At 35.3% G+C, this 12065-nt stretch overlaps 1 protein-coding gene and 1 long non-coding RNA gene across 5 annotated transcripts in view; one reads left to right on the forward strand and one right to left on the reverse strand.

Moving 5' to 3' along the window:
- ZRANB3 (zinc finger RANBP2-type containing 3) overlaps positions 1-12065 on the reverse strand; it is a 299116-nt gene that overhangs the window by 196518 nt on the left and 90533 nt on the right. The window lies entirely within an intron of this gene.
- LOC111091170 overlaps positions 1-12065 on the forward strand; it is a 49040-nt gene that overhangs the window by 14876 nt on the left and 22099 nt on the right. Inside the window, exon 2 of the long non-coding RNA XR_005374214.1 lies at positions 5731-5819. This is a non-coding gene — a long non-coding RNA (uncharacterized LOC111091170). The remainder of the gene's footprint in view (positions 1-5730; positions 5820-12065) is intronic.

Here is a 12065-nt window from a genome sequence, read left to right on the forward strand (position 1 = left end):
AGGTCAATTTTAAATAACAGTGATTTGTAAACACTGTAGCCTCTATCACATACAGATCAAGTCAGCTCTGACGTTTTATTGAAATCTGTATCAAATAGTTATATGACTATGGCTATACTCAAGAAGAAAAGAAGTTCTTCATTTCATTCTGACCATCACATCTATTGATAATAAAAGTTAAAGTTTGAATCTAGAAAAACCAGTTATCTTATTACTATGACACTCTGCAATGCACGTACTCCTGTGTTTCAGGTGGTATCTCAATTATTTCATTTTCTCTATTCCAACTATTGTTAAAACCTCTTCTCATTCAGCATTCCACAATAACAAGTATTTAGCATGAGTGTGTGCCAGAGGAAAGATGCCTTATTCAATCCTAAATGTAAAACAGCACCAAACACACATAACTGAATAAAGTAGTTATTTAGGTAATCCAGAAATTTTTAGAGTACTATTTTATGGATTATAATCCACATGAAAACTCAACACTTGACAATTAAAGAGAATTCTGACTCCTTTAAAACAAAAGACTTAAAATGAAAAGCATAAAAAAATTTAAAAAAATAAAACTTTGCAAGTTACTGTCCATGGGCCAAATACAGCTTGTCAAATATTTTTGTAAACAAAGTTTTATCGGAATATAGTTCAGCTCATTCATTTACATATTATTAATGGCTTATTTTGCATGACTAAGACAGAACTAGTATTTTTTCAAGAGTACAAATCAAATGTCTATAAAAAGCCAATCTAAGAATCGAGGTGAACTACAGTTTATATATCCTCATCCCCATTACTTCTTGGATGTAACTTAATAAGTACTACTCTAAACCTTGAGTCTATGGTCTTCATTCCCATAGCCCTGTATACATTTTAAAAATCTGTGAGTTTTAACTGATGGCATATGCACTATGTCACCTGTGGAATGTACCCTTAAAAAACCTAATGCTATCTGAGGTTGTAGTTTAAAAATACTATATTTCGTCTACGGCCACAATACCCTGAACGTGCCCCATCTCGTCTAAAAACACTGTATTTTTTTTCCAGCTTTACTGAGGTATGACTGACAAGAAATTATATATATTTAAGGTATACAATGAGCTGTTTTGATATATATATATATATATATATATAGAGAGAGAGAGAGAGAGAGAGAGAGAGAAATGATGGCCACAATCAAGTTAATTAACTTATTCATTTTACAACTCAAAGTTTGTACCCTTTGACCAACATCTCTTTTCCCTAACCCCCAATAACAACCATTCTATTCTATTACATTGAGTTTGACTTTTTCTTGGATTTCATATATAAGTGAGACTAAGCAGTATTTCTCTCTTTATGTCTGGCTTATTTCACTCAGCATAATGTCCTTGTTTCATTGATGTTGTCACAAATGGCAAGACTAACTCCTTTTTTAAGGTTAAATAATATACTCCTGTGTGTGTGTGTGTGTGAGAGAGAGAGAGAGAGAGAGAGAGAGAACTAACATTTTCCCTATCCAGTCATCCACTGACAATGGCTATCTTATCTTGGCTACTGTGAATAATGCTGCAATGAACATGGGAGTGCAAATATCTTCCAGACAGTGTTTTCATTTCCTTTGTATATACATCCAGAACAGTGATTGCTGGGTCATGTGGTAGTTCTATGTCTACTATTTTGAAGAACCTACTATATTCCAAAATGGTGACACCAATTTACAATGCTACCAACAGTGCATAAAGGTTCCCTTTTCTCTTCAAAAACACTTCTTAATCTCTTAACTTTTTTTTTAAAGATTTTATTTATTTATTCATTAAAGAGAGAGAGAGAGAGAGAAAGGCAGAGACACAGGCAGAGGGAGAAGCAGGCTCCACGCAGTAGCCGGATGTGGGACTTGATCCCGGGTCCCCAGGATCACGCCCTGGGCTGAAGGCTGAGCTAAACGGCTGAGCCACCGGGAGCTGCCCTCTTAACTTTTTAATTAAAAAAATCTCAGGGATCCCTGGGTGGCACAGCGGTTTAGCGCCTGCCTTTGACCCTGGGCGTGATCCTGGAGACCCGGGATCGAATCCCACGTCGGGCCCCCGGTGCATGGAGCCTGCTTCTCCCTCTGCCTGTGTCTCTGCCTCTCTCTCTCTCTGTGACTATCATAAATAAAAACCAAACAAAACAAAATCTCATTGTGCTTTTGATTTATTTGTATTTTCCCTGAAGATGAGTGATGTCAGGAACATTTTCATGTATCTATTGGCTATTTGTATATCTTTTTTAAAAATGTCTATTCAAGTTCTTAGCCCACTTTTTGATCAGGTTATTTGGTTTTTTACTATTGAGTTATAAGTATTTCTTATATATTTTAGGTATAAATTCTTTATTGGTTTGCAAATATTTTTCTCCCATTCCATAGGCTGCCTTTTCACTTTGTTTCCTGTGAGAAACTAATGTAGCCCCACTACTTTGTTTTTGTTGCCAAATTAAAAAAAAAAAAAAAAGATCACCATGACCAATGTCTAGGAGCTTACCTCCTATGTTTTCTTCTAGGAGTTTTATAGTTTCAGATCTTATATTTGAGCCTTTAATCTATTTTGGGTTGATTTCTATAATATGAGGTAAGAAAAGGTTTCAATTTCATTCTTTTGAATATGGATAACTACTTTTCCCAGTATCATTTACTGAAGAGATAATTTTTTCCCTATTGTGTATTCTTGGTGACGTTATTGAAAATTACTTGACTGTATATGCAGGATTTTATTTCTAGCCTCTCTATTCTGTTACACTGGTCTATTGTGTCTGTTTTGATAACAATAGCTTTGTGATATAATTTAAAATAAAGCGGCGTGATGCTTCCAGCTTTGTTCTTTCTCAAGGTTGCTTTGACTACTCAAGGTCTTTTGTGGTTCCATCTGTAATTTTAGGATAGTTTTGTCTATTTCTGTGAGAAATGCCATTAGATTTTTGACAGACTGCATTGAATCTGTAGATTGCTTTGGGTAGTACGGAGATTTTAACAATATTAATTCTTCTAATCCATGAACACAAAATATATTTTCATTTATTTGTGACTTCTTCAATTTCTTTCACCAATGTTTTATAGTTTTGGGTACAGATCTTTCATGTCCTTAAATTTATTCCTAAATATCTTAATCTTTTTTACACTACTGTTAAATGGGATTATTTACTTAATTTTTCTTTCTGATAATTCATTGTACAGAAATGCAACTGACTTTTGTATATTGATTTTGCATCCTACAACTTTACTGACTTTGTTTTTGTTTTAATAGTTTTACTATGAACCTTTAGGGTTTCCTAATATATAAGATCATGTCATCTACAGAGACCATTTTACTTTTTCCTTTTAGATTTCAATGCCTTTTATTTATCTTTTTCTTTCCTAATTGCTCTGGCTGGAAATTCCACTACTATGCTGAGTGGAAGTGGCAAGAGTAAAAACACTATCTTTCTGCCCTAAATGCATGTAAAGTGCTTATAAATTCAGAGATTTCTAAAAAGCTAAAGAAGAAATTAGTTCCAGTGGTTACTTCCAGGAAGAGACGCTGGAGGACTGGGAGTCTTAGAGAATAGGTGTTATTCTTAGTGTTATTCCTTATAAATGTATTACCACATTACTATTAAAGTACATAAATGGAATAGTTTTTGGGTTTTTTGTTTGTTTTGTTTTGTTTTAAATATTTTATTTATTTATTCATGATAGAGAGAGAGAGAGAGATTGAGAGGCAGAGACACAGGCAGAGGGAGAAGCAGGCTCCATGCAGGGAGCCCCACGCGGGACTTGATCCCGGGACTCTAGGATCATGCCCTGGGCCAAAGGCAGGCGCTAAACCACTGAGCCACCCAGGGATCCCCATGGAATAGTTTTTGAAACCTTTATCTTATCTAGACACAGGTAAGATACCCCTTATAACATCAGCCCCTCTCAGATCATTCTATCAACAAAGAGAATCAACCAACCAACCAACCAATGCAACCGTGACAGTTAAAGATTCAGTAAGTAGGCCTAGTGCAGTTTATGAAACAGTTAAACTCCCAGATCCCCCAACTTGATACAATGTCCTCCTATACCCTATCAAAGATCTGAGTTTATCCTCCGGAGAGAGTGAAGGAAAGTGTATCACTAGGCACTTAGGAACAATTAATAATATAAAATACAGTTAATATTCAAAACATATTGAAAGAAAGTTGAAGGAAATTATGAATATTTAAAGAGAAAATAATTCAAGAGAAATTGTCATTAATATTCTCAGAGCAGAGGTATCATCCATGAAGAACACAATTCTAGTAAAAGGAAATACTCAGATAACAAAAAAACAGCTCTTGGAAATTAAAAAATAATACCAGAGATCAAAAGCTTAACAGAATAGAAAGATGTAGTTGAGGAGAATTCTCACAAAGAAGGGCAAAAAGATAATGAGTTGAAAACAGGAAAAAAGAGAAAAGAACATTAGAGGATCAACCCAACACATTCAATATCTGAATAATGTGTAAAGAATGAAAAGAGAAGACAAGGAGGATAGAAATAATACTGCTATTAACAATTCTTTTAAAGTTCCCCAACTAAAGGAAATTTAGATTTCATTTTGAATTGGCCCAACCAGTGCCTAGCACATAATATGAAAATAACCTAAAAGACAATGCCTAAAACTAGAAAATAAAAAAGCTGCAAAACCAGTTATAGTTAATTGTCCAGAAAGATTTATTTCTTAAGAAAACCACAGTTTCCTAATGAAATTAATGTCACAGAAACTATGCTTTCTTTGCTATGTTGAATTCAAGTAACGTGCTTTAAGGATACTAATGAACAATTATTCCACAGAGAATTCAATTCAATTTAACATATATTTACTGACCTCCTCATTTGTGGTAAGCTCTTTTGATAAAAAGACAAAAATGTCCTACCTTTAAAAGATCTCAAGCCTATGGAGGCTTAGTCCAAATTAAAGTATGTGAACACTTATTTATTTATTCAATTAGATGGACTGTCATATAAAATAGATAATCTTATTCTAGAGGACATTCTAGGATAATAGGGCCAACATGATCATAGGATCCATGGGAAAAAAGTATAGATGGAAAAATACTAGTTTCCCATGGTTAGAGTAAGCCAATTTTAAATCTTATTATAGAGTTACAATGATCAAAGCAATGTGGTATTTGTCTACAGATGGATATATGAATCAACAGAACAGAATACAGCTGAGAAATACACCCACACATACACGGTCAATTGATTTTCAACAGATGTACCAGGGTAATTTGATGGAGAAAGGACAGAATTCTCAACAAATGGTACTAGAGTAACTGGACATGGAAAACAGAACAAAACAAAACCTTCAACCTCTACCTCATACCATATACAAAAATACACAAAATATAAGTTGAAATATATTACAGAATTATATGTAAGAGATAAAATATAAATTTTTATAATTTATTATAATTATTTAAATATATTTATAAAAAAATATAAATTTGTGGGGATGCCTAGGTGGCTCAATAAGCTAAGTAAGTGTTCAACTGTTGGTTTCAGCTCAGGTCATGATCTTGGAGTCATGAGATCAGGCCTGGAGTTGGGCTCCTTGCTCAGTGCAGGGTTTGCTTGAGATTCTCTCTCTCTCTCCCTCTGCCTCTCCCCCTGTTCACATTCTGTCTAAAATAAATAAATATAATCTTTTAAAAATGCGTAAATTTGTAGAAGAAAAAATATCTGTGATACTGAATTGGTCTTTTTCTTAGGTAAAACACAAAAAGCATAAACTATTGAAAAGCTGATAAACTGGGACTTCATCAAAATTAACATATGTTCTTCAAAAGACACTATTAAGGTAAGTCATAGGCTAGGAGAATATGTATGTACTAGCTAGCAAAAGACTTGTATCCAGAATATATAAATATCACCGACAATTCAATAAGAAGATAATATAATTATTAAAATGGACAAAAGATCTGAATAGATATTTCACCAAAAAGATGTACAGATGGCCAATAGGCACACAAAAATGTGCTCAGCATCATTAGTCATCTGAGAGCTGTAAATTAAAACAACAATAAGATGCCATTACACAACTAGTAGAATGACTAAAATTAAAAAGATTTAAAAGGCCAAATCTTGGCAAGGATGCAGAGTGACTGGAACCCTCATATATTTGCTGGTGCAAATAAAAAATATACACCCACTTTAAAAATCAGCACAGTAGTCTCTTATAAAGTTAAACATAAATTTGCCATATGTCATAGCAATGCCACCCACTCCTAAGTATTTACACAAGAGAAATAAAAATATGCCCACACAAAGACCTGCATGTGAACATTTATAGCAGCTATACTCATACCCGTGAAAAACTGTAAACAATTCAAAGCATCCATCAACAGGCAAATGGCTAAATAAATTTTGGTACACCCGTACAATGGAATACTACTCAGTAATAAAAAGGAATAATACATCCAACAAATGGATCAGTCTCAAAAGTTGTTAGTAAAAGAAGCCAGGCATAAAATGTTACATATTGTATGATCCTATTTATATGAAAGTTTAGAATAAACAAAATTATAGGGACACAAATCAGTTGTTGTAAACATTAGATTTGTAAGAGGTGAGTATTCACAAAGGGTAACAAGGATGCTTCTTAGACTAATAGAAGACCTCTCTATCTTGATTTTGGCGGTGGTTACAGAATTGTATACATTTACCCGAACACACTGGACTGCACACTTTAAGAGTGAATTTCACTATATGTATAAGTTACATTTCAATAAACTTGCCCTTAAAAAATTTTAATAAACCATCATGGTACTAGAAATAAACATGCTGACATGATTCAAACTACTGAGATTATGTATAAATCTTTGAAAAGACAATATTCAAGTCATTACAAAGATCAGAGGGCCTTCTTCCTCAAGGATTAAAAAAGTAACAAGAGAATATTAAAATAAGAAAAATGAAGCTAGCAAGAAATCAAAGATACAAAACAAATACATATAAGCATTTCTTAATTATACAATTGGGATCTTAATTGTCAAAGTAATTCCAAATAGACCATAATAAAAAATAAGAATTCAAATATTTCTAAAGGAATTTTTTTTTAATTTTTATTTATTTATGATAGTCACAACACACACACACACACACACACACACACACACACACACAGAGAGAGAGAGGCAGAGACACAGGCAGAGGGAGAAGCAGGCTCCATGCACCGGGAGCCCAACATGGGATTCAATCCCGGGTCTCCAGGATCGCGCCCTGGGCCAAAGGCAGGCGCTAAACCGCTGCATCACCCAGGGTTCCCTCTAAAGGAATTTTTAAAATAAATAAGCATTCATTCAAATATATGAATATGGAGACTTTTTTTTTCAAACGCAGCCCTTTATTGGAGCAAAAAATAACCTGAGTGAATCACACCTTAAATCACTCTCGCGGGATCCCTGGGTGGCGCAGCGGTTTGGCGCCTGCCTTTGGCCCGGGGCGCGATCCTGGAGACCCGGGATGGAATCCCACGTCGGGCTCCCGGTGCATGGAGCCTGCTTCTCCCTCTGCCTGTGTCTCTGCCTCTCTGTCTCTCTCTGTGTGACTATCATGAATAAATAAATAAAATCTTTAAAAAAAAAAATCACTCTCGCTGGCAATGAAAGGAGTTAAAAGAATGAATCAAAACCATTATATTGAAGTACATTATATTGAAGCACTAGCATCTATTACATTACATGCTCAGTTCATTTACTATTTTTGTAGCTAATAACATCAGGGTTTTTTTGCCATAACTGATCGTGTATATTACATGTTATGAAAATTGAGACTTTTAATGCTCTTAAAAGATTATCAAAATGGAAATGCTTTTTTTAATCTAAAATTTCAAGTTGAATAATCAGGAACCAAACTCCCTGCACAGTGGCCCACATGCAGGAAAGAGATCATAAACTCCCTGAGGACTGAGGGCTTCAAGCACCACATCAGGTACCCTCCCTTCCTGGCCTGGAAATCTGCACCAGGAAGAGGTACCTCCACAATATCTGGCTGTGAAAATCAGCAGGGCTTAACTCCAGGAGAGCCAGAAGGCTATTGGAAACTGACTCCACTTTTAAAGGACACTACACAATATTACTCATTCTGAGACACAGCAGAGAAGGAGTGACTTGAAAAGTACCTGGGCCACATATGAGAGAAAATTATTAATTATTTTTAGTAAGTATATCAGAGGGGCAGGGATCTGTAGGAACTTTCTCTAAAAATGGAAGGGCTAGTAAGTGCCATTTGTCTTCCCTCATTCAGCCTACCTAGTCCAATGCAGAAGAGTGACAGAACACCCTCTACCTACCCTGTTAACATCACTTGTCCCCATGCTGTACTTCCTTTATGAATCCACCTAGCTCATCAGCCTACCCTGGCTGGCACCCTCCAAAGAACTCTTGCCTCACCAAACCTGGCAGGCAGTATCAGTGGGCCCACCAAAGCCCCAAAATGACAATGTTCAAAGTGACTACCACCCCTCCACACCCACATGGCATCCCTGGCTAAGATCTGTGCAGCCCCCAATCAATACCTGCTGGGGGGATGTGGAGGAGGCATACACCCACCAACATATCAATAGCAGCTGCAGTAAGGCCTCTCAGCCAGCTGTATGAGGGCTAACCCCACCCAAAAGCCAGCCCACAGCAGCTACAGCAAGCCACTGTACCCAGCCCCACCCATCAGTGCAAGTGCAGCAGTCAGCAGCTCATACCATGGGACAACTCTGGAGTGCTTGGTTCTGGTGATCAAGGGGAATTGAGCTCCTGGGCCCCATGGGGCTCCCATAAGGCCACTAACTTCAAGATAAAGAGACACAGATGAGCTAAGACATATAAACACAAGAGTCAGCAAAAAAGAAGAGAGGAACATGTTGCAAATGAAGAATAAAATGAAACCTCAGTAAACAACTAAACAAAATGGAGATGAGCAATCTATCTGATAAAGAATTCAAAGTAATGATCATGAAGATGCTCACCAGACGTGAAAGAAGAGGGGTTGAATTCATAAAGGACTTCAACAAAGAGAGTGAAAATATCAAAAAAGATCCAATAAGAGCTGAAGAACTCAATAACTGAAAGAAGAATACACTAGGGGGACTCAACAGGAGATTAGATGATATAGAATAGATCAGCAATCTGGAGGATCGGTTAGTGGAGATTAGCCAAGCTGAACAACAAAAAGAAAAAGGTGTATGAAAAAATAATAAGGATAGGTTAAAGGACCACTGAAACAGTATCGAATATACTAGCATTCACATAACAGGCTCCCAGAAGAAGAGAGAGAAAGAGGCAGAAAACTTATTTGAAAAAAATAACAAATGAAAATTTCCCTAATCTGAAGAATGAAACATACAACCAGGTCGAGGAAGCGTGGACAGCCCCAAACAAGATGAACTCAAAGCGATCACTGCCAAGACACGTAATAATTAAAATGTGAAAAAAATCAAAACAAAGAATCTTAAGAGCAGTAAGAGAAAAGCAACTGGTTATGGACAAAAGACTCCCTCCCTGCCAAAAAGCTATCTCCTGATTTTTCGCAGAAACTTTGTAAGCTACAAAAGAGTGGCATGATATATTCAAAAGGCTGAGGGGTAAAAACATGCAATCAATAATCTACCTAGTAAGGTTATCATTCAGAAGCAAAGGAGAGAGAGTCTTCCAAAGAAAAGTGAAAGGAGTTCATAATACTAATCCAGTCTTCTTAAAATAAATGTTAAAGGAACTTCTTTAAGCAGAAAAGAAAAATCACAACTAGGAGTACCTGAGTGGCTCAGTGGGCTAAGAATCCAATTCGTGATTTTGGCTCAGGTAGTGAGATTGAGCCCTGTGCTCAATCTGTGCTCACAAGGAGTCAGCTTGAGATTCTCTAACCCCCCTCCTTCTGCCCCACCCCTCCCTGCCCTGGAGCATGCACATGCCCCAGTGCACTCATGCACTCTCTCTCTAATATAAATAAATAAATCTTAAATAGAGAAAAAGTCACAACTAGAAGAAAATAACGAAATCATTTCAATGATAAAGGATACATATACTAAAGGTAATTGATCAATTATTTATAAAACTAGGATGAACATAAAAAGATAGCAGTAATTTCAATTATGACTATATAGTTGCTTTACCTACAATTAGTTAAGAGATACACAAAATAAAAAGATGTAAATTACAATATATATATATATATATATATATAGAGAGAGAGAGAGAGAGAGGGAGAAATAAAAATGTAGTACTTTTAGAATGTGTTCAAGCTGAGCATCTATGAACTTAAAATAGCTATGGACATATAAGGTATTATATGTGAACATCATAGTAATCACAAATCAAAAATCTACAGCAGATACACACAAAAAAAAAGAAGAAAAAAAAAAAAAAAGAAAAGAAAAAGGACTCCAAGCATAGCACTAAAGGAAGTCATCAAATCACAAAAGTAGAGTATAAGAAAAGAAAAAAGGAACAGTGAACTACAAAAAGAATCAGGAAGCAATTAACAAAATAGCAGTAAGTACATATCTATTAATAATTATTTAAAATGTAAATGGACTAAATGATTCAATAAAAAGATACACAGTGAAATAGGTAAGAAAATAAAAACAAGACTCATCTATATGCTCCTATAAGAGACTCACTTCAGACCTAAACACCCATAAAGACTGAAAGCAAAGAAAGGAAACAATATTCTATGCAAATGGCAAAAAAAAAAGAAACCTGAGGTTACAATAACATACATCAGACAAAATCAACTTTAAAACAAAGACTGTAATAAGGGACAAAGAAGGGAATTACACAATGATAAAGGGATTAACCCAATAAGAGGATATAACAATCATAAATATCTATGCTCCCAACATAAGAGCACCTAAATACATAATGTACATATTAATAGATATAAAGGGAGAAACTGACAATACAACAGTACTAGGAAACTTAAACCCCTTACATCAATGGATAGCTCATCCAGACAGAAAATAAAAAGGAAACAGTGGCTTTGAATATCACAGTAGACGAGATGAACTTAACAGATTTATACAGAACATCCTATCCAAAACAGCAGAATAAACATTCTTTTCAAGTGAGAATGTAACATTCTCCAGGACAGATCACATGTCAGGCAATAAAACAATTCAACAATTCTCAATAAATTTACAAAGACGGAATCATATGAAGCACCTTTTCTGACCACAATGGTATGAAAGTAGAAATCAGTTACCAGAAGAAAACAAAACAAAACAAAAAGAGCCAGAAACACATAGAAACTAAAAAATATGCTACTAAACAGACAATGAGTCAAAGTCAACAAAGAAATTAAAGAGGAAATCAAAGTTTAACTGGAGAAAAATGAAAATGGAAACAAAATTTTCTGGAACTACTGGGATGTAGCAAAAGCAGTTCTCAGAGGGAAGTTTATAGTGATGCAGGCCTATAATGCTGCAGGTCAAGAAATAACTAAAACCTCAAATAAGCAATCTAATTTACACCTACAGGAAGTAAAAAAAAAAAAAAAATTCAAAGTCCAAAGTTATTAGAAGGAAAGAAATCCATCAAGATCAGAGTGAAAGGGGATCCCTGGGTGGCGCAGCGGTTTGGCGCCTGCCTTTGGCCCAGGGCGCAATCCTGGAGACCCGGGATCGAATCCCACATCGGGCTCCCGGTGCATGGAGCCTGCTTCTCCCTCTGCCTGTGTCTCTGCCTCTCTCTCTCTCACTGTGTGCCTATCATAAATAAATAAAAGAAATAAAAATAAAAAAAAATTAAGATCAGAGTGAAAATAAATGAAATAGAGACCAAAAAAAAAAAAAAAAAAAAAAAAAAGAATACAAGAGTTGGTTCTTTGAAAAGATTAAATTGATAAACTTTTAGTCAGATTAGTCTGGCTACAAAAAAGAAAAAGAAACAGAGTTAGAGAAAAGGAGGACTGAAAATAAAATTATAAGATTTCTACAAAAAAATTATATGGACAAGCTAAAAGAAATGCATAAATTCCTAGAAACATACAACTTCCAAAACCAAATCAGGAAGAATCAGAAAATCTGAACATACCAATTACTAGTAATGAAATTATA

This window comes from Canis lupus, chromosome 19, assembly GCF_011100685.1.
Source record: "Canis lupus familiaris isolate Mischka breed German Shepherd chromosome 19, alternate assembly UU_Cfam_GSD_1.0, whole genome shotgun sequence".
NCBI lineage: Eukaryota > Metazoa > Chordata > Mammalia > Carnivora > Canidae > Canis > Canis lupus.